Here is a 24,925-nt window from a genome sequence, read left to right on the forward strand (position 1 = left end):
CAGTGAGTTCAGACACTCGGCAGGAGTGAAGTGGTTCTGGACGGCAGCGGGTCGCTGTGGACTGATGGGTTTGTTCTCGGCGGGTTTCAGGAACTATTCGGGCTGAATTTGCATAGATTTCACACTGTCTTTTGACGGGGCGTGCTTCAACAGGGCTGTGAAATTGTGTCCTGATTCTCAGTGGGTTTAAAAATACTCATCAGATTCATCCACAAACTCAAGAGAGAAGTTTCAGCTGAAGACAGTCGATGAAAACAAATGATCAAGATGCACAAAAAGCTGCATGTCAGTGGATGAACATGGTATGATCAGAAACAGAAGATGGCTTGAATTAGCTGGACATGAGCTGCTCTCATAGCCATAAAAACAAATACATACTCAATGTAATAAATTCATATGATATTTAAGTAAATTCATTTGATTGAAGAACGACTAGGTGAATAAAACAAGTTGGTGTGTTTCATAAACCGAGGAGATTATACCGCGTCAGCTGTACCGGCCCATCAAGTTATGTTGATTATAAGGAGAGCAATTAATTTGTGATGTGTTGCAACTCGCCACACACGTCTGATGTAGACTAGAAGTCTATATTAATTCCGTTTGATAAAAACTGCAGTGTATTTAGCACAAGTGTGCTGACAGAGTTTGCAGCTTTTTAGTTTGTAATTGAATGTAATCAACCAAAAAATGAACAGCAAAATCCAACGGAAAAACTATAACATTTACAATAAGGTTCCATTTGTTAACATTAGTTAACTACATTAGTAAACATGAAAAATACTTCTAAAGCATTTATTAATCTTTAGTAATGGCATTTTCATAATTTACTCATTCTTGATTCAAATCAAAAGTTGTGTCTGTTAATATTATTTAATGGCCCTGAGTTGACATGAACTAACAATTCATGGTTAGTATTAGCTAATGCATTCACTAACATTAACTAATGGGACCTTATTGTAAAGTGTTACCAAATAAATCATTTGAACATGCATAATAAAATGCACATTAGAACTTTACAATTAATTCAATATTTCGGTTTAGCGGCGTAACCAATCACTGACATTTTGACATGAGAAATTATGATTTTTCTCATTCAGACAGATAGGAGAAGAAAGATACAAGTGCACACACACACACACACAAAACAGAAGTTGAGAAGGCTTGTTCTCATTTTGCAGCACTTGCATGTGTCGAACTCACAGAACGTCCCCACTGGGCCTTTGATGTGAGTGTGTGAGAGTTTGAGAAGAATTGTTGGAGCCGCTGGCAGGAGAATGCATTTGATATATGAGTGTGGCAACAAAAGCAGCGCTGGGACTCTGGAACGGGTCGGCCCATTGTGAGAAGAGGCCAGCCGAACCCTCGGGTCACCAGGAATCCTCACGCAGCCCCACACACTGACACTAACAAACGACGCTCCGTAGCAACCGCCAGCTCTCCATGGAAACGCTGCATGAAGGCCGTGGAAACGGTGTGACAGAATGGAGACCTTCGCTGGGACTCAATCTGACTGGATTCAACCAGAGTTCACGGCGGGATTCTGATGAAATCTACAACTGCAGATGAGAAGTCTATTTTGGAAATCCTGATGAGAATTTTGGAACTCACAATGGAAACTGTGAATGAAGATTCTACTTTAATTGCATGGGCTGGTTCATAAATCTGTTTTAGATTAGTCAGAACTTAGTTCTAGAGACACAAAAGTGGCTTAAAGGGATACTTCACCTCTGGAAAGATGAATGTGTATTTAAAATAGGTCATTTATGTAGAAGAAACGTGAAATTATTTTTGAATTTGGAGCTTTCTAGACTGAGAAAAGCCAGAAAATGTATTTTTGGCTTATGTGGATGAAAGACAACTCCCAGAATGCACTTGCTTCGCTGCCCTAGGAGGTCACGCCTACCAGTAAGAGAGCGCAGTTGAAAACAACAAGGCTAGGCTACTAGGGTGAGTCTCCGTGACAAGTTTGCCCGGGATTTCAAGATCGCCCAATGTCCGGGATTTGGCTTTTGCGTTCTACAGTCGCCATTCATCATGTTTACTGTGGCGAGCAGGACGAGGCTGAGGGCCGCGGGAGAACGGCGCGAGGCCGGTGGCGTGATTACTGAGACGCACCGATCTCGTATCTCTCACGGAGGAGCGGGAATTTTCTTAGCAATGTTAAAACGCACATCAACCGATCACTTGTTTAGCGTTCATGTAAACACTACATTCAGATTCACCAATCAGAATGAATTCAGTTAGATTGAAACAAAAGGTGTGCATGTAAACAATGAATGGCGACCGCAGAAAGCAAAAGCCGAATCCCGGACATTTTGGACGATCTCGACGGCCTGACATGTCCGGGAAAAAGAGGATGGTTACCCCTACTACTCAGCTTTCTCCTACTACTCGGCTTTCTCCACAGAACAAGAGCCTTCTAGCTTAGCTTCCAAAGAAAGACGGCTGATACTGTGTGTACATTCTGTGAGTGAGATCCCACCTCCTATGGGTGGGCTGAACACATGCGGGACAGCCCCTACTACTGGCTGTAGTCTTTAGCCTCTGGCCAAAAAATCCTCAGATGACGCAAAATTAAGATTTTTGCGTCATCGGAGGATTTTTTCCAGACAAAAAATACATAAATCTCTCGTCTCAGGGGGACATGAGGGTGGAAAGCATGGTAATTCGAAAATACTACAGGTTTTCTACTAATACCAAGATTAATGCTAAATCCTGAAGTATCCCTTTAAGGTACTGTCAACTTTGACTCCTACCATTATTTTAGCATCATTTAGCTTCAGTGTGATGCACTTTTGTGACACATTCCTCCAATAACCATCATTAAAGTTGTGTGTGACTTGTGCCACAGTAGACCTTCTGTTGGCTCGGACCAGACGGGATAGCCTTCATTGCCCTCGTGCATCGATGAGCCTTGCCCAAGTCAGCTCTGACTTCAGCCATGTTATAAAAACAGCAAAAGAGAACTCAAAAACTCCAAATTGTAGATCTCTTGAAAACTCTAGTTCTCCAACACTGGATAATTCCCATTACATTTACATTTTACATTTATGCATTTGGCAGACGCTTTTATCCAAAGCGACTTACATTGCATTTCAAGGTTCACACATTCACTTTCTTAACAATTCTCACTTTCCCTGGGAATCGAACCCATGACCTTGGCGTTGCAAGCGCCAACGCTCTACAGTTTGAGCTACAGGAAAAGGGTACCCTACAAAATCTCAATTATTCTCTCACTTCCCATTAAATATGAAATTAATAAACCTGTTCTTCTGAACATCGCTATCTAACCCATATTCTGCCTCATGACCTCATTCTGGGAACAACATTCTGATTGTGACGGATAAAAGACTTCCATTATGAAGTCAGAAGTGGGAGTGATGATTGAAGCAGAACCCCAGAGAGCGGCTCGAGAGGACGAGGTCATCAGACATCATCAGCGGGAACACACTCATGAGTGACACATCCATGATGAGAGAATTAACAAGTAACACCTCAGGCCATGTACGACACACCTCACGCGAACACAACACGCTTAATTCAACCCCATCGACCCACACATGAACCCCTATTACACCAACACACACGTGTTTATTTGATTGGATATGTTACAGGAACAAACAGCGCAGATTCCCCTGGAGACAGCCAATGAGAGACCTGAAGGGCAGAGCGGCTGCTCATTTATCACGTTTGGCAGCTCCGGGGTTTGTGGGTTTCTCTGAACACAATGACGAGCCGGTTCATTCAGCCCTGCGTTTAGCAGCAATCGCAATCCAGACTTCAGCTGCAATCAAAACTAAGAGACTCAGTCAATAATCACTTCAGTTGCTCTGAGCAAGTGTGACGGCGCTGGCCATTATGATAGAATTTACTGATATAATCAGTTCTTGAAGAGTGCTTTTATGGTGTTTATGATAATATGAACTAGATGTTTTTCTGATTATGGACATGTGAAATGATAAACATGTAGCAAGCACTTTGAAGCATCTTGCTGGTAATGATCCACATCCCAGTGAGATCTGCGCTGGTAAACACCACATGTGCCTCAGAAAATGCCACTTTCAAATCTAATCAAGGTAAAAATTTATATTTTGAATCTATACATTTTATCTTTAAAATCTAATCAAGCAATTGAGTTTTACAGCAGTACAGTAAAGCATCTGAGCCGTTTTGATTCGGCGATCTGTAAAGATGACTGATACATTCATCAGCAGCAAGACTGATTTTCCTGGTTAATGCATAAAAAAAAACTGGAAAAACATCAAACATACACGGAAAGGTAAGTTCTCACGAAACATACTATAGAGATTTGGATCTCGGGAGTGAGTGTGGTCGTGTTTGATGTCGCAGCGGGTCAGATTTTCCACGGACTGCAGTGACGATGATATGAGACCTGATCTGAAACAGTAACGAAAGGAAACGAGTAAGTCCAGGAGGCGAGACCACAGACTGTACATGGAGTTTGATCCTACAGCGGATGGACATCAAGCACAAATCACCCCATATAAATCATTCAGCAGCTGTCAGGACACATGTGACAAACACACATGGACACACACACACACACACACACACACACACACACACACACACACACACACACACACACACACACGTTACGTTTCCATGTTTTCTAGGACTTTCCATTGACATAAATGGGTTTTTTTTAATGTACAAACTGTATATTATTCTCTCCCATAACCCTAAACCCATCACAGAAAACAACCTCAATCAGATCTGCAGTGTTTGCAGTGTTTGCTATTTGACAAAAGCTTGTCTCATTGATGAACAGAAGTACAGCAGCAAAATCTACAGATGGCCTTGTCACTAAAAAATATTATTATTAAATATGTTTGAGTACATTTCATATCCTTTAATATTAGAAGGACTATAGAATTTAACGTCTATGACACGCAGTCAATCACCCAGAGCCAATAACTAACTAAACAAATATATTTTAATCATGACATGCCTGAGTTTTATTCGTCAAGCATTATTATCTCCCAGCTCTACATATATAGTTGCTATAAGTATATCCACATTCATGTAAATTGATATATACTATACAGAAAATCTCAACTATCGCTGATTGCTTGTATTTTCTCAAAATGTAACTATTATTATCATCCAGCTCTAATCTGCAAAATGTGACTATACAAAGCATGAAGTTACGATATAATAAACATTAACACCGTGATTTTTAGGCTGCTTTGAAAAAGTTCTCTATAATTAAATTTGACTTGACTGACTTGAAATGTGATTGAACACCAGAGCAAAATAAAGTAAATGTCCACAAAGCACTTTTTAATTGAGTAAAAACCCACACCTCGAACAGCCGTCCCACTTCAGAAGAACGAATTAAACAACTTTACAACTCAAATAACACACATCTACTGAAGAACTCATTAGGGATGCAGCTAAATTTAGGCCAACCAAAATATTCAGCGGAAAATGCTATTTTTGCCTTCAGAAGAGAAAGAAAGGGTAATCTAAACAGAAAGCATTTCTTCAGGATTAAAATTAATTTCAGTGCATCACTAGAATTTATGTGTTTTAACAAAAATGCATTTTGCTTTTAAACCCTCCACTCACACTCACCATATAGAAATGCAATTTTTTTATGTTTTTTTAGATTTAGGGAATCATTTTCTGTAGGAATCGATGTCACATATGCTGCTAATGGAGCATCGTTAACCTTTAGATAATTCCTTAAATTCAGCCATTATTATTTACATATAATATTTGCAGATATTACATACAGTACACACACTACCGGCGTTCAAATGTTTGTTGTGAGTACGATTTTTTTAAAGGAATTAATACTTTCTTATTAATATTCAGCAAGGATGCATTTAAGTGTCCAAAAGTGACTGTAAAGATTTTAAATTAATGCTGTTCTTTTAAACTTTCTACATTTCAAAAAATCCTAAAAACATAATTAAATAATGATGAATATAAATTATAATAATAAGTTTCATGAGCTGCAAATCAGCATATTAGAATGATTTCTGAAGGATCATGTGACTAAAGCTTTGCATCACAGGAATAAATAACATTTTAAAATATAGAGAAATCAGTTATTTTAAATTGTAATAATATTTTACTGTATTTTTGACCAAATAAAAGCAGACTTGGTGAGCAGAAGAGACTTCTTTTAAAAACTTTTTTTATGTTACCTACCCCAAGTTTTGAAAGGCAGTGAACATGCATATATCTACGCAATAAAAAAGCCAGTGAAGAACTCGGTCAAACGCTTTTTAAAGGTCTGTGCCTGTGGTCAAACCTCATAACGAAGTGCTGCATGAGAGCCATTAAACACAGAGGGCAGTAATGACCTCAGCTTAATATGAGATAATGAGCCCCGCTGAGACGGTTATTACACGTGTTCACCGATGACTGTACGGGATTGATTTTACACGAGCTCATTAAGAGCCCAAGAGCTCTGCGTTTGTGCTCAACAACAGCTTCGTATAGGAACGAGTTGAAAACTGAATCTCTCGGATGGAAAATGAGCAAGAACTGAACGACTCAAACCATATGAACAAATCTTTCCTAAACACACTTACAGTATCACAGAAGCGGCACCACAACTAAACAAATGGAAGCAATTTATAAGCTGGTCAAATAGCCATGCTGGGAAGAGAGAGAGAGAGGTTTATTGATCATCCATTATTTAACTCCTGTTGTTGGGTCAAGTTGAGCCCCATTGGTTTCCTTGCAATTCACCAAACAGGAGCAAGGAGCACCTATGATGTCTTCAAATACTGCCTATGTAGACAGCTCACTTGGTTTTGATATAAAGCCAGTCAGAACTAGTGAAGCATCTAGTCTTTTATTCCAGAGAGAGGATCAGCAGGTCATGTCACGCTTTTCTCTTCTCTGAGTCGACAACAATGTGCTTCAGGCTTACAAAAACCACATGATAATGAGTGTATGCTCTATGAGCTGAGAGAAACTCAACGCTGCTCACACACACACACACACACACACACACACACACACACACACACACACACACACACACACACACACACACACACACACACACACACACATCATCTGAAGAAGAATTTTTTTTTTTTTTTACATAATGTACACCTCAATTTCTTTTCATGTATATTAAATGCCAGTGTTATTTTAGTATTTCTATATTAAAGTTAATTTTGATTATATTTGTAGTTTTCATTTTAATTTGATTGCAAGTTTGTCATTTTATTGTTCTCGTAATTTTTTTTTAATGTTTTTTTTTTAATATTTCTGCATAGCATTCTATTTTTTATTTCAGTTTGTTTTAATAATTTACGTATGTCAACTTAAACTTATTTCAGTTTCCAAGGACTTTTCCCATTTTTATGCAAGTTTTTCATGCAATACTTACAGCATATTTATATGTTATTACCGAAAGCTGGAGCTTCTCATGTGTTTCTATGCAATCATTTCATTTCTCATTTCTTTTTATTTATTTGAGCATCTGAGTTCCACAAAGTTCTACATAGTAACAAGTTTCAGCACAGTAGGCAAAACTAAAGAAGGATACATGCGCAAATTTAAGTAAGTAAATAAATAACAATGTGGATATGATGCTCAAAAGGAGTAGGCAGAAGCTTAAGCTTATTGACGCCTACCCCCTTTTATACATTTGAGCAGTAGATACATTTACTATAATCAAAAAGACAATTGACACATATCTAACTATACAATCAACTATATTAACTCACAATCATTCTGCTGATTCCAAGACAAGGAAAGAAGACTCTTCAGTAAAGTACAAAGACCCATCATTACCAGTGACAAAGTCACCAATCTTTTGTTCCTTATTGTTATGAATTCAATAAATTCAATGGCCACAATTGTTTATAATTATAAATAGTTTAATTATATTATTTTTATTATCTTATATAATCTTTTTTTAGTATGCCAGTCAAAAAATAAAATAAAATACAACATAAATAGATTCCCTTTCCACACTTAAGGACATTCTTCCGTCCTGTACTTAGACAGTATGACTTGTTTATACTTTGATTTGAATTGATAAATGAATGGGCACTGCTTGAGTTGGGCTCTCAGGTTATTCCAGAGCCTGACACCACACACACACACACACAGACACACACACATACTTTTCCTCGTAGTTCTGAAAGCTGGTACTTTAAGTTGGCCATAACCTCTCAAATTGTAACAGCTATCTCTTTTTATAAATAGTTTTTGAATATTTGCTGGTAATAGGACCCGATTTGCTTTATACACTAATTGTGCAGTATAAAAATCAATTAAGTCCATAAATTTAAGCATGTTACTTTGTAAAAACAGTATATTTGTATGTTCAAGGTATCCTATTTTTGGAGTATTACAAGTAAGGAACTTTTATAATTATTACCCCAGACCTCAATTCCATAAGTTAAGTATGACAAAATAAGACTGGAATACAATACATACAGCGCCTTATAATTTAAAACATACTTATAATTGCAATATATCTTCCTTTGTATATGTGTCCAATGTGTGATTTCCAGCTCAGTTTGTTGTCTATCGTGATTCCCAAGAATTTGATTTCTGTTACTTTTTCTATTTTAATACCATTTATATTTATCAGTAGTTCAGGATTTTTCCTTATAATTGCCAAACATGATCATTTTTGTTTTGTTTAGATTGAGTGATAATTTGTTTAAATCCAGCCATGTTTTAAATTTAGCTAATTCCTGATTTACAGTCTATTATAGTTATCGTTAGAATAAAATAGGTTGGTATCGACAATTTTTTTTTATAAATCTGATACTTTAAATATATCATTGATATATAAATTGAATAGCAAGGGTGCCAGTATAGACCCTTGAGGCAGCCCACAAACAATGCTCATACATTTTGATTCAGTGTCCCCCATTTTAACAAATTGTTGTCTCTCATCTAAATAGCTTTTAATCCAGTTCCCAGCAACTCCCCGAATACCATATTTTTCTCATTTTTGAACAAGGATTGAGTGATTGATGGTATCGAATGCTTTCCTTAGGTCTATAAAGATTCCAACAGCATGTGTTTTACTGTCTACAGCACTGGTGATTTCTTCCACAGCATCAATAATAGCCATAGTGGTCGATCTTTTAGGTCTAAATCCGTATTGCCCTTCGTTAATTAACTCATGCTTCGCGATAACTCTATCCAGTCTGCTGTAGAACGTTTTCTCCAATATTTTTGAGAACTGAGGCAGCAGAGAGACAGGCCTATAATTTGTAAATATATGCTTACTTCCGTTTTTAAATAGCGGTAACACTTTGGCTATATTTTCATTTTGTCTGGAAAAGTTCCAGTTTGGAATGAAGCATTACATATGTGTGTTAAGGGTTTCACAATATTGTCAATTATTCTTTTTATCAATCTCATATTAATGTCCAAATAGTCCATAGATACTTTATTTTTTACATTTATTCACAATAGTTTTCACTCACGTCAGAGAGGAAGATGGTTTGAGTGTTCCTTTCTATACGCTGAATCCACCATTATGTTATTACTGCTTGCTGGGATTTTGGCCGCTAATTCAGGACCAACATTTAATCAAAAGTCAGAGATCTCACTATGAACTCAAAACGTTTCTCATTAAATGCATCCAAGAGCAAACCATTTATAGCTTTTAGTCTTAAAGTGAATTTGAGACAAAGTTGATACTTAAAGCATAAGAGAAACTTCTGAGCAAAGACATTTTCAGGCTAACTTTCATTTCTCATTCTCGCTGATGTTAGTTATGGTATGACGTGAAATAAAAGCTTCACTACCAGGGTTATTATAGTTAACTAAAGCTAAAATCATAAATCCATTTGTCACCTGAAATTAAAGAAACGTTATAACTGAAATGAAATTTAGAAAAAGTGAAAACCCATTTTATTTCATCTGGCAGCCATGAACTTTTCTCATCTTTTAGTTTCATTTAATGTCCAAAAAATAACTAAAACTGAAATAGTTTAATAAAAACCTACATAGACACATTGAAAAACAAAGACTATTAAAGATGACAAACACAACAAAATTACTCATTCTTAATCAGATTTAATAATTTTATTAAATTATGAATTAATTATGAATTTATTAAAATGAAAACTACATGTTACAATAAAAACGAATTCAAAATGCCGATATTTAAGGAACCTCAACAGGGGTCGTGAAACTCACTCTGAGCACACGGGACCATCAAGACGACTGACCTGACTGCTCTTTAAATGACAGGGCACGTGGGTAATGAGATCGGCACACACACACACACACACACACACACACACACACACACACACACACACACACACACACACACACACACACACACACACACACACACACACACACACACACACACACACACACACACACACACACACACACACACACACACACACACACACACACACACACACACACACACACACACACACACACACACACACACACACACACACACACACACACACACACACACACACACACACACACACACACTCGCTGGCTGGTGATTTGAGCCGGACAGCAGATGATTCTTGTGCCCTCTGACCTCTCACCTAAATATGATTCCAAGCCTGCATCTGGATTGGCCGAGAGCTCATAACGGGTCAGATGATGTAACATGATCCTGAAAACTACCGTGTCGTCTGACACCTCTGAGAGCAGGGCACAGTCTTGAGTGAAAGTGCACTTCATATTCCCTTCAGAAGCATTAAACATTTAAAGCCGGTAGCCTTTACTTCTCTATTGTGACGTATAACCGAGTGAAACGGCTTCTCACACAAGAAACAAATGAAATGCGGGGCTTGATTTTGTCCATGAGGAATGATTGGATGGTGGTGGTTTGCTATTGGTTAATCCCATGTGAGTGACAGGTTGCCCCGCCCTCACGCCAATTTTTGTCTTTTGCTGACAACTAAAGTTCAAGTGTGGTGACCTCTGACCTGTTGGGTCTGAAATGTCTTTGCTTACTCCAGGCTATAGTGTCGCTGACTAAACAACTTCAATGATGTATCATTATTACATTAAGTGATGGTAATGATATGCAAATATTCATAAGGGGCGGGGCTTGTGTTCCGCTGCAGTAAAACCTTTATGTAAGAAACCCTCGATTATCAAACAAATTGTCAATAATGGTTCTCTTACTTAAGTTGTTTGTTTCAATGGCTGTTGGTCTTCATGACAGGGATACAAACGCATCTTTAATATTTATCTTCCAGAAAAATGGATCAAAAATAATGATAGGGCTTGCCCGAATCACAGTATATACTGCCGCATATGAAATCAAATGCGGATCAAATATGAATAAAAATCAAATATGAAGTTTGGGTCGCTTTAATGAGCATTTGGAAAAGCAAATTCCTAAACTTGTAACGAGAAGTGCTTATAAATGGACTTTTGGGGGCTTGATGGTTTAACATTTGAAAATGGACAAATTAATACAGCCAAAAATATTAATATTATAATTTTACTTATTTTTAAGACAAACTAAAATCTATTGTCCATTTATTAACTAAGGACATCCCTGAATGTCAACACAGGAAGGAGAACTGGACTTATCAAGCCATTTAGTGCAGTATTTCCAGGCCTTTAACAAAGCTATTCAAAATCATTTTCAAAACAATAACATCAATATCGACTCAAAACAGACTCGTTGACACTGACAGGAATATATCAGAGGGAAATGTGTCAGTCAGGCAGAAGGAGTGAGAAAGAGAGATATCAGCCATCCGTGTGTAAGCGAGCGTGTAACGTCCTGCTCTCTGATGTGAGACGTACAACACACACGTGACCTCACATATCCCACAAGGCACTGCATGATGAATGATCTCTGCAGAAGACACACATCTCCCATGATTCCCTCCTTCACTCTCTCTCTCTCTCTCTCTCTCCACCTGCCCGACAGATTGATTAATGTCTGTTCTGTGCCGCTCCAACACACACATTACACGGGACCGACCAGTGTTTTAGTCTTGAAAATTGATAAAAATGAAATGAGTTATGCTGAAACAAGAATAAATAACTGTCAACGGGGGAAGAAAAAAAATCTAGTTTCCCTTTATTTTTTTTGACCCCATTGGCAGAAATTTCTTAAAGCAAAAACTTGCTTTATTTTGATTCATTTTTCAGAAAATAAGACTTAATATCTGACGCAGTTTTGCTTCTCAATGAAATGCATCTTGATTTAAGAATGTTTAGATGTTTGAACTGGGAAAACAAGACAACAATACTGAGGGACAACATCTTTTTTTGCAGTACAAAGTGTTTCCTTCATGCAAAAATATGCAAAAACATGATCAAATGTCAAAGATATTTTATAATTAAAAACCGAAATTATAATGTTAAAAGGACGCAAAACAACAATGAAAGAAATCTCTCTCTTAACTCATACTGTGTGTATCTATTGTATATATAGTATATACACACACACACACACATTTCTCACTCCTTCCGTCTAATATATATATTATAATTATATTTACAGTGTTTAATCAATGAACATTGAATTTTTTTGGTATAAACCAGGAAATTAGCTAAGTTTTATTTATCAATATTTATGACTAATCAAATGAAAGTAAATGTATGTCACTGATCATGTGACTGTACAGACGGACAGATGTTCTTCCATTTTGCTGATAATACAATTTGCATGAACAAATAACGATATTAAATCAGAAAGATGCCAAATTAATTGCAACCACAGATTTTTGAAGGCTTCTGGCTTCTTTTAGGTATATATACATACATGTATATGTATGTGTGTGTGTGTGTGTGTTGGGGTTCCTCCTGCTCACCTTAAGGGCAAACAGTTTGAGTGATGACATCGTCCAAAATGAGACCCCACTGAGCAGATGAAGATTTCAGAGTCAAATTACCCACAATCCATCACTCTCTGCCAAACGACAGCTGCCAACCTGCCTCTCCTCAGGACAAAATAAATAAACGGTTTGTTGTGTCCCGACAAATGCCAGTGTTTGTATTTCAACACAGATGGTAACTCATTATGCAGCAGTGATTTAAAGGGTTAAAGAAGCTCACGATCTGCAGGACGATCATAATCCTGATTCCCTGAATCTCCATCTCAAAGACATGAGATCCCTGACGGAGCAGACCTACAGAATTACTCTCTGAAACATACACACGGTTGTATCGTATAAAGAGGAGACAAAACAATGATGATCTACATACACAAAGTCCTTCATTAAATTACCAACCCCGCAAATGATGCCTAATTTGGACACTGCAGTCAGTTTAATTAAATGGGGTTTTGTGCATTTTAATACAAAAAACTAGGGATGCACTAATCTAAATTGTAAAAAAAAAAATCTAATTGTAATTTTTCTGATAAATATTGTGATTTAAAATAGAATTTAAAAATAAATTCTAGGTTTGCTGTGCTTTTTTATCAATATGGCTATAAAAATGATAAATTATGAATAAATAATAATAGTAAATTACTACTAAAAGAATTGAATAAATTATTAAACAAATTAAATTATTAATTTGTAAAATTTCACTGTGAAATACACAAATCATAAAAGGAAACAGACCGTGTGTTTGAATAATTTAAAATAAAAATAATGTTATGAAAAATTCATTTCAGTGCTCTATTTCTGTGTCACTGATCATGTGACTCTTTGTACAGACAGTCAGATGCATTTAAGAAAAATAATATAATAATAGTCATTTTATTTTTACATTACAACTGTAAAATTACAGCCTTATTTTTTATTTTAATTAAAAAAAATTCACGATTTCGGTTTTATTTCAATGAATCATGCAGCCCTACAGGAAAGCATCTGATCTGATTTAGACTGAATCTTTCTGACTCTGATGCCACTGGAAATATAATCAATCAACTAATCAATCAGGACTTTATTACGCTGAAGAGACAAATCAACAATCAGCCCCTTACATCAGCTCTGAAGATCCCCAAAAAAATCAGGAAAAGACACAACAGGCGTCAGTTCAGCTAAAAATAAACTTTACGCTACACGACAGCTGTGAAGTGGATGGAGTTCATGGGTCACATGCAAACACACACACACACACACACATTAACTAGAACATCTCACAGACTGAATCGTTTTTTATACACAGGTGATATTTGCTAAAGCCAAACCCAAACCAACCGCTCGACCTAACCATACTCAAGCATTTGAATATGGTTATGGTAATTGGTTACTCATACCTGCTGATACGAGTAGATTAAAGGATGTGAAAAAAAATGAAAATTCTGTCATCATTTGCTCGCCCTCATGTCTTTCCAAACCCGTAAGACCTTCGTTCATCTTCGGAACACAAATGAAGATATTTTTGATGAAATCTGAGAGCTTTCTGTCCCTCCATTGACAGCGAAGTCACTGAAACTTTAAAAAGGCCCAAAAACATGGTAAAAAACATTGTTAAAATAGTCCATGTGACTACAGTAGTTCAACCTTAATGTTATGAAGCGATGAGAATACTTTTTTTTTTTTTTTTTTAAGCTCTCAGATTTCATCAAAAATATCTTCATTTGTGTTCCGAAGATGAACCAAAGTCTCACGGGGTTGGAACAACATGAGGGTGAGTAAATAATGACAGAATTAAAAATTTTGGGTGAACTAACCCTTTAAAATCAAGAACATGATTCAGCTGATTCAAGAGTCTTCAAACAGAGTGGAGCTAAACATCCACAAAACTCATTTTCCCATGTTTTAGTATACGTTTCTTCAAAGACTCAGCCCTCGCAAGTGTGAAGAAACCTGTGTAGACAATGCACTTTTTACCAGAAGCCTTGCAAATGACATAAAACTGTGTCACATGGGTTTGATTTTTGAGTGTTTACAGACTGTAGATTCAATACACTCAAAATTAAAAACAAAAATCAAAAACCATGCATTACTAAAGAGGTTTCACTGTACGGTCAGCGATCTTTATAACACTGATGAGCTGTGTACAAGATAATGAGGCGTGTATGAAATCGGTTTCATTTTGTCCCAGATTCAGTTTTTTCCATTTCAATTTTTCTCTGTCATGTGATTGTCCAGTGAATCTACTGTAAATCAGATTTCACACACAATTAACCCCAATAAAGCAATTTTACCCATTATGTGATGAGTTATTCAATCAGGACTGTTTGAAGACTCATGAATGCATGTAGGCTACAGTACAGTAAAACATCAAATACACCATGATTTACCACAGCTGAAATACAGCACAAAAACAGAAAGGGTCCAGAAAGTATTGTTTGGGTTACACACAAAAATCTGAGGGGAACTGACATCATACATCCACAAAAAAAATCACCAAACTACAGAAAAACATACTAAATATGACTGTAAACATCCTGAAAACTGATTGATGCACTAACAACAGGTGCGGTGTGAACCCATCACTGGTACAGTAACAGTACAGTGTCTGATGCACAGAGTGTCTTTATATAAGGCCGTTGTTTAGTGAGAACATGCAGCAGATTTCCTCTCACCTGATTCACACACACAGCAGAAGAAGCGTTGCTGAACGCGTCCGAGCGCGTGTCCTGCGTCAGTCCTTCACCGCTCGTCCTGTGATGCTGTTCTCACGGTGGTCCGGTAAATTCGGCTGTCCGGTGACTCTGGTTCTCCTCCGGTGCGGAGCGCGTCTCGAGCGCAGAGAGACACCAGCTGAGTGAAACACATGTGCGCTGAACTGACGCCTTACAAGCATTCGGTGATAGAGGGCGACAAACACACACATATAGCCTGCACACACACACACACACACACACACACACACATTAATGGGTTATAGAGCGACGACTAACGCTCAGAGAGCGATAATACAGTCTGGTGTCAAACCACCAGAGGGTAGTAAGATATAGAGACATACTGAATTAAACCGAGGATGTGAGTGATGCTCAGCTGACAAAACATCTTTCCAGAAACATTCATTATACAAAAACTCCATAAAACAGTTTGGAAAGCTGTGAGTTTTGAAAATTACATAGGCCTGTAGGACCTTTGAAGGCTAGGGGCGTAGAATTTAGTAGGGACGCTAGGGACGTGTCCCTACCAATATCCAGTGACACTGATATGTCCCTATCAATAATTTCGATCAAAACTTAAAGTGTGTGTAACATTACATTATAGGGACAAAATGTCACCATAAAGATGGCAATATCCGAAATACTTGTCCTTGTGGGGATTTAATTAATTATTTATGTATTTATTTATTTTTGGAAAACAGCTGAAAATGTAAAAATGCAGAAAGTTTTCTGTGATAGGCAGGGTTAGTGTAGGGGGATATAATATACCGTTTGTACAGTATAAAATCATTATGTCTGTAAAAAGACCCCATAAAACATAAAAACACAACATTGCTTGGTCTCGTTGAAATCAGAGGAATGTTTGATTTCATCAAACATGAAATCAACCATGAAAAAAATTAAATCAAACATGAAAAAAAAACGCCCACAAAACCTCTCACTCTACAACTTTAACATAGTAGGATGTCCTGTTACTTTATCCTCTACAGTAAAAGACCTGGGTGCTAGACCAGTGGCGGTTCTAGACCACAGTAACTGGGGGGGACAGGCAGGGGCCACTTGTGCTTTTAGGGGGCACACCTTTAACATTCATCTTAACCTATTTTCAGTATTATTTCAAGTCATTTTTCACCATGTCATGCATGACTGCAATCTCTAGAAAAAGCTAATAAATTATATTAGCTAAGCTAATAAAACAATTTCAATTCAAATGAATGTTTCATTATGTTTAATTGTAGTGTGATATAATGATCAATAATAACACATTTTTAGCATCTAAGCACATCTAGGCACTTTTTTACACCTGGGGTGGGCGATATGGCAATAATATCATATCACAATTTTATTTATTTTTTCAGGGAAATCACGATTTTATCATGATTCTTTTTTCATGTTGGTTTTACTATTTTGCATGTGACTGAGCATTACAGCCAAACTAATGTCCCTATTTTAAAAGCAAAGCCTTATAGGTAACAAAATATAGGTAACAAAATATAAAATAAAAAAGAATGGCAGACATTTAGGCCAAAGTGGCGAAAATAAAAATCTTTGTCACTATTTTCTTTGTTATTAAAAATTAAGAACAGAGATACATATTACACATACACAACTTAATATACAAATGAAATAAACAGTGCTTTATTTTTTCAGCTATAGGTGTATTTAACAGTAGAATTGAAGAAAGTAATTAAATTGAACAAATATGAAAATTAAACACAACAGACTTAAAGTTCTCAGTCAAGAGCAGTGAATGATTTCCTTTGTGTGTTTTGTTGTTTTATTAACATTAAAGGGATAGTTCTCCCCCCAAAAAGTCATAATTTACTCTCTTAAGTTGTTTTAAACCTGAATAAGTTTCTTTCTTCTGTTGAAAATAAACGTTATTTGAAAGAATGTGAGTAACCAAACAGTTGATGTACCCCTGTGACTTCCATAGTATATTTTTTTCCTACTATGTATGGAAGTCAATGGGGACCAGCAACTGTTTGGTTTTGGGTGAACTATCTCTTTAAGGACAAGCGGCAGCATGTTTATTATTAGGGCTACTGTCTCTTTAAGAACTGCACGCGACGTGTCTATACACGCATATGACAAGCAGATTTTAATTAATTTTCTCTGTTTGCTTTCACTTTAGACATAACCAACTTTGTTTATGTAAACATTGTCTGTATTTGACAGTATTAGCGCAATATAAGACTTAAAAGATAACTTAGTCCAGTAACAGGCTTTTAGTGCATGTGCGCGTCGAGTGTACGCGCTCAGTAAAGCGCATATTTGAACAGCGCATCTACAGCGAATGACATGTTTAACCGGCAAGGCTTTAAAGCACATGCAAATAATGAACTTTTGTGAACTGCAGTGTCCCGTTCCTCTGCGTTAACATTTGATGTGAATATACGTCGTGCTGCAGTGTAGATAGATGAAGGCACCGCAACTGATAAAATGCGCAGTTGTTTGGTGTGATTTTACGATTCCAAATTTAGGGGGGCCAGAGGGGGGCCAAGCTTGGTGACACGGGGGCACTGGCCCCCCCGGCCCCCCCTCTAGAACCGCCACTAGACTGCAACCTGTCTTTTGAAAATTATATTTCATATGTTACAAGAACAGCCTTTTTCCACCTTAGAAACATTGCTAAGCTACGTAACATGCTATTAGTTTCTGATGCAGAAAAATTAGTTCATGCATTCATGACCTCAAGACTGGATTACTGTAATGCTTTATTAGCTGGTTGTCCTGCATCCTCAATAAACAAGCTACAGTTAGTCCAAAATGCCGCCGCTAGAGTTCTTACGAGATCAAGAAAATATGATCATATAACACAGATTTTATCATCACTGCATTGGTTACCTATAAAGCTCCGTATTAATGACAAGGTATTGCTACTGACTTATAAAGCCCTAAACGGCTTAGCTCCAGTCTATTTAACGGATCTTCTATCGCCCTCCATTGCGCTCTGTAAGATCACTAAATTCAAGGCTTTTGGTCATACCTAGGATTTCTAGGTCCACCAAAGGAGGGAGAGCATTTTCACATTTAGCTCCAAAACTCTGGAATAGTCTTCCTGATACTGTTCGTTGCTCAGACTCGCTCTCCCAGTTTAAAACTAGATTAAAGTCGCATCTCTTCAGCCAGGCATTCATTTTAATCTTACAGTTAAATCCGACCTCTAGTTCATAAATGCCAGAGGAGAACTGGCCCCGACTGAGCCTGGGTTCTCCCAAGGTTTTTTTTTTTTTTTTTTCCATTAGGTCACCTGATGGAGTTTTAGGACACCATTAGGTCACCTGATGGAGTTTTTCGGTTCCTTGCCACTGTTGCCTTTGGCTTGCTCAGTTGGGGATATTTGGGGATATTTAATTAAATTAATCAATCAACAATACTATTGATCAGCATTACCAAACGTGGACGTTTTCCACTAGATACAAACATTGATGTATTTTTTTTAATTTAATACTGTGAAGCTGCTTTGATACAATCTGTATTGTGAAAAGCGCTATATAAATAAACTTGACTTGACTTGACTTGACTTGATGAAGTTGAAACCCTTGTCGTCCCAGTCTCATCAGCGGAGGCTGAAAGAAGTGTCAGTGCTCTTAGGACACTGAAAACATGGCTCAGAGAACAATGGCACAAGTGACACTTAACAGTATTGCTGTGTGTCACGTCCAACAGGACAAACTGGACATTATTGATGTGAAACAAATATGCCAACAGTTAATTTCTGTAAGTTCACTTTTAAATGAAAATTCTGTCATCATTTACTCTCCCTCAAGTTGTTTTAAACCTGTATGAATTTCTTTCTTCTGAACACAAAAGAAGATATTTTGAAGAATGTCGATAACCAGTATTGAGTTGTTGTTTTTTCTACTATGGAAGTCAATGGGGTCCATCAACTGTCTGGTTACCGAAATTCTTCAAAATATCTTCTTTTGTGTTCAGAAGAAGAAAGAAATTCACACAGGTTCGAAACAACTTGAGGGTGAGTAAATGATGACAGAATTAACATTTTTGGGTAAACTATCCCTTTAATGACAGATGCAGCTCAGCTTCAGGGGATGTCCCCGTCCCCACCAATTTCAAAATCAAACCTACGCATTAAAGGCACTACAGGCAAAAAATCTTTTTTTCAAGCACTGGTCAATTGGTAACATTAGACAAGACCCTACTGGTGAACAGGGTAAACATCACCATACCTTCCCCAGTTTATTAATCACAGTAATTTTTTTGATATTACTTCCATAACATGTATTCTTTCAGACTATTGGAAGAACTTTTTTTCTGGCTAATTCATAGAGTGATAAAAAGAGAAATCCAAAATCTCATCTTTAAAACCTTTAACTCTAACAAAATGAACCGATCATTTTAGAAAATTATGATATGTGACCCTGGACTTCAAAACCAGTCACATGGGTACATTTTCTTTAAATTGAGATGTATACATCATATGAAAGCTAAATAAATAAGCTTTCCATTTATGTAAGGTTTGTAATGATAGGACAATATTTGGTCGAGATACAACTATTTGAAAATCTGGAATCTGAGGGTGCAAAAACATCGAAACATTGAGCAAATCGCCTTTAAAGTTGTTCATTTATGTTCACGATTGTGCAGAATTCACTCACAAAAATAAATGTTTTATATATTTACGGTAGGAAATTTACAAAATATCTTCATGGAACATAATCTTTACTTCCTAATGCTTTTTGGCATAAAAGAAAAATCGATTAATTTTGACCCATACCATGTATTGTTGGCTATTGCCACAAATATAGCCTACCCGTGCGACTTGTGACTGGTGACGTGATCCAGGGTCACATATTAGATAATGCCACATTTTGTGTTTAAACATACCATTTCAGAAAACAAGTGTCTTTACTATGATTAATAATCTGTGGAAGGTGTGGTGATGTTTACCCTGTCCTATAATGTTACCAATGCAGACCATGTGACGGGCAGACCATGACAAAAAGTTGAATATGAAATAGCTAATTAAGAGTGGATTATATATGGTGGAATGTATCTACATTAACATAAACTTAATTAGGCTCTAATGGAGTAGTTGTTAGACTTTTTACGGTTAATATTTATCAGGGTCAATTTGATATGTAGACAATTTTGGGGAGCTTGAACTTAGTCACAGTGACACTAATTCTGAGTGAAACGGATTCTCAAATAAGAAAAAAAAATGTAGGGTGTTGTTTGATTATGTCCATCTTCTTCATGCAACCTAAAAAGCTACTCAGTCAAAGAAAGTTATTTGTTTGTTTGTCTGTGTAATAGATTGGAAACTGAGAGGATCCGACATAGAGGAAGAACAAAACAGGAAGTGACGAGGGAAAGTTCAGGCCGGTGATTCCACAGTCTGAGATTAACAATATATGAGGATCTGCAGCGTCTAGGCCTTCATTAATCAGGATAGATTTGAAAACTGAGTTTTCGTTTCAAAACGCTCTCCGTCCACATAGCGTTTTCCAAACGATTTCCCGTCCACACTGAAACGTCGGAAAACACCAAATTCACCCTCATAAAAGCTCACTGAGACAGAACAAGACATAATCAGGTTATCACACAATTCTTCCGGCAGGATCATTTTATTTAGCCGAATATCTCAGCATTCACTGATGCGCAGGGTATAGCACACACTCACCATTACATGTTTGGTCTAAAACACATCTGCTCTCATGTTTCACCGCAGGACAGCAAATGCGAGTGAATTTTCGGTCATCTTTGCAGGACTGTGATATGAAGAGTGTGCAAAGTAACATATTTTAGCAACTGTGTGAAAGTGAATAGCACATAACAGGCACTATGCTGGTATAAACTAGCCTGGCTAACGTCAGACCTCGTCTCATTGAGACGTGGTCTGGGAACCATATGTTCATTTTCTCGTATTTGAGGCGTGGTTTACGAATGCCCAGAGCCGTTTATTGGGCGCTACGAATGTCTATCAAATGCGCCTGTACGTACCTCATAGCCAATCGTTTCAATCATACCAGATGACGTATGTAGAGCGACAGACATTCGACGTGGAAGAAGACGAAATAAACCTGCGTTCTAAACTACTTAGAACACTATCTAAGGCTGCATCGAAAGGTAACTTCGCGTCTGATGCCATGTTGGATCCATAGATATAAACAAACTGCTTCGGTGTGTCGCATAAACGTCGTCATCGTCTTGCTGCTCCCTCCCCGTTCTGTGATTGGATCCCTTTTTGAGGGGAAAATCTGGTCCATGGTGTCCAGGCTGCCTAGCAGCGTGAATAAAATCGCGCTGCGCTCAAGGCAACATGGGGAAACCCAGGCTAGGTATAAACATGAATATAGGCTTGTTTGAGATGAGCAAAATCTGCGCAGAACCGATCACCGGTGATCAGCGCGAGATGCATGCCGGTTAGAAATGTGTCCGAGTGCGGTCCGCCTGGCTCTGATGTCATGCTGACGTATGTCAAAAATCTCTCGCGAGCGCAAGGCGCACGTGTCGGATTCTGCAGTCGAGCGCAGTTGCTCTCCACCGACTGCGCTGATCAATAGGCTTGTTTGAGATGCGCCTTGCCTCGCCTGAAATGTAGTCGAGACTAGGCGGCTGCAGTGAGGGGAGGAGTGTATGGAAGTAAAATAATGTCAAATGTTTTTGAAATAAAAAGCCTGTTGAATTGCACTACTTGAAAAAAAATAGGCATTGCATTAACCATGCTTGCATTTTAATGCATTGTATTTTTAGTGCTTACATTTTTATGGGCTGAAATTCAACATGGTTGAATATTTAAGCTGTGCATAGTTCAATTAAAAACATTTCAAACACCTTTTCATTATTAAAAATTCAATAATCCATATTCACCTTTCATATTTCACTTCCAAAATATTCAAACTCTTTAAAAATACAACCAATAATATTCAACAGGCAATTTTCGGTCCATTTTATTTCGCTTTGCAAATTCGCTTCCACAAATTCAGTGGTTCAAATTCGACAGTAAATTCAACATTGACGTCCAGGAACCGCAGGAAAAGCAGTAGATTGCCGAGCATACTCTCCATCTGCTGTTAGTCGACCTCACCAGCAGATGGTGCAAAAGCGCGTGTTGAAGACCAGCAACAGTTAGAACAAGTCAGTCATTCATAAAACTCATTTACAGCAATGTAAGTGTATTTGTGATTATTATGACGGCTGTTTTATGTTAAATTCAGTGTCTTCACGGTTACTTTTCCTGTGTAGCCTACATGCATCTTTCTCTACCGTGAACGAGATTATAATGTTGTTATTCCCCGATGCGGATATACAGATCCAATGTTACATTTTTGAGATTGACATATATTTCTCTTGGTTGTTTAGTTGCCTTAACTTTATATTGTGGCGATGTGCTGCTGCATGCAGGCTATTAGGGTTTCCCTCAATACTTAAGGATTCCCCTGCTGGACATATACAACGCTTAACGTAGCTTAATGGACTACAGTGATGTAAAAGACCAAACTCGCAGGCAAGCAGATGGACTCAGAATAACGCGCAAAGCTTAATGCTGAGCGTTTCCCAGTGATAGACTGGCATAAAGTTGGCTTGACGTTGGACATTCGCACATTTAGGGACCGTCTCTAAAGTGTATACGACTTTGGTATACACGTTTCTAACTCCGATAGCATTTGAATAGAACGACTTACAGTCATAAAACCAACTGTAAAGTGTTCATTTAGTGTCAGGCATAATGCGCACCCGTTGGATTTTTTATATTTATTCAAATAAATTTAAGTTTGCTATTGAAGTTAGAAACGTGTATGCCAATGTTGTATGCAACTTTAGAGACGGTCCCTAAATGTGCTAACGTCCAATATCAAGCCAATTTTTACATTTAGTCATTTAGCAGACGCTTTTATCCAAAGCGATTTACAGTTAAACTAACAATAGGAGGACAATATGCAAGTGCTGTGACAGTTTAAGCTAATGCAATACACGTATGCATACTATATCATGTGTTTATTTTATGCCAGTATATCACGAAACGCTCAGCATGAAACTTTGCGCGTTAAGTTCATATTCTGAGTCCATCTTCTTGCCTGTAGCCTATATAATAGCCTACAGCCTACTTCCCTAATAAGGTGCAAGATTGGTCTTTCATATCACTATCAACGGAAGGGAAATCCTTGAGAGGTATTGAGGGAAACCGATTATAATCCTGTTCATGGTAGAGAAAGCTGATGACATGTAGAATACACAGGGAAAGTAACAATGAAGTTATTGAATGAAACATAAACACAGCTTTTTTGTGTTTATCATCTTTTCCGCATATACTGACACAGATAATCATTTTCATTTTTGAATGTCTTCGTCAGCAACAAGCGCTTTTGCACCATCTGCTGGTGAGGTCGACTAACAGCAGATGGAGAGTATGCTCGGCAATCTACTGCTTTTCCTGCGGTTCCTGGACGTCAATGTTGAATTTACTGTCGAATTTGAACCACTGAATTTGTGGAAGCGAATTTGCAAAGCGAAATAAAATGGACCGAAAATTGCCTGTTGAATATTATTGGTTGTATTTTTAAAGAGTTTGAATATTTTGGAAGTGAAATATGAAAGGTGAATATGGATTATTGAATTTTTTATAATGAAAAGGTGTTTGAAATGTTTTTAATTGAAATATTCACAGCTTAAATATTCAACCATGTTGAATTTCAGCCCATAAAAATGTAAGCACTAAAAATACAATGCATTAAAATGCAAGCATGGTTAATGCAATGCCTATTTTTTTTTTCCAGTAGTGCAATTCAACAGGCTTTTTATTTCAAAAACATTTGACATTATTCTACTTCCATAGGAGTGAAAAAAGCGCAGGCAAGCCGGACAGATCTCTCTTCTCGCAGTGGATCTGACACCTGTGAGATCAAAGATGGATATCGCGGGATTCACGCTCGTGCACAGTGTTGCTAATAAACTGGATGTAATTCAAGTTCTGTTGCTTTTATATGAAAATAAATAAAATGAACAAGACACCCAAAGTACTTGTTATTTAATTCCATTCCCAAATACATGTTTGACTTTTGTCAAGTCGTTTCCCATCGTGCTTTTGATCAGCGCAGTCGGTGGAGAGCAACTGCGCTCGACTGCAGAATCCGACACGTGCGCCTTGCGCTCGCGAGAGATTTTTGACATACGTCAGCATGACATCAGAGCCAGGCGGTCCGCACTCGGACACATTTCTAACCGGCATGCATCTCGCGCTGATCACCGGTGATCGGTTCTGCGCAGATTTTGCTCATCTCAAACAAGCCTAAAAGCACGATGGGAAACGACTTGCTGACGACACAGCTTAATGCTCATTGGTTTAAACAACTGTGATGTATTGTTCTCTTTTAAAATGTTTGATTTTAAAACTCTAATATCATGTTTTATGTGTATATGTTATGTGTGAATATTCGCAAACTATCTGACAGTGCGATCTCTTTGGGT

General features: G+C 37.5%; 1 protein-coding gene and 1 long non-coding RNA gene across 5 annotated transcripts in view; both read right to left on the reverse strand.

The window, feature by feature from the left end:
• ndst1a (N-deacetylase/N-sulfotransferase (heparan glucosaminyl) 1a) overlaps positions 1-15,725 on the reverse strand; it is a 29,840-nt gene extending 14,115 nt beyond the window's left edge. The window contains exons 1-2 of one of the 4 annotated variants that reach the window (XM_082176938.1): positions 15,452-15,725; positions 4,301-4,398 (exon numbers count right to left, since the gene is read on the reverse strand). The gene's annotated coding sequence lies outside the window, so the exon portion shown is untranslated. Of the gene's footprint in view, positions 1-4,300; positions 4,399-12,779; positions 13,071-15,451 lie in introns of those variants that run through there. The other 3 variants (XM_082176937.1, XM_082176939.1, XM_082176940.1) reach the window with 3 other exon arrangements.
• Positions 15,726-21,313: 5,588 nt separating this feature from the next.
• LOC309504198 lies at positions 21,314-24,753 on the reverse strand. Its single transcript, XR_014208007.1, has 3 exons — positions 24,506-24,753; positions 21,589-21,993; positions 21,314-21,537 (listed from the first exon to the last, which is right to left on the reverse strand). It is a non-coding gene; the product is annotated as an uncharacterized lncRNA (long non-coding RNA).
• Positions 24,754-24,925: the final 172 nt, after the last annotated feature.

This window comes from Leuciscus leuciscus (assembly GCF_965113295.1).
Source record: "Leuciscus leuciscus genome assembly, chromosome: 8".
Classification (NCBI taxonomy): domain Eukaryota; kingdom Metazoa; phylum Chordata; class Actinopteri; order Cypriniformes; family Leuciscidae; genus Leuciscus; species Leuciscus leuciscus.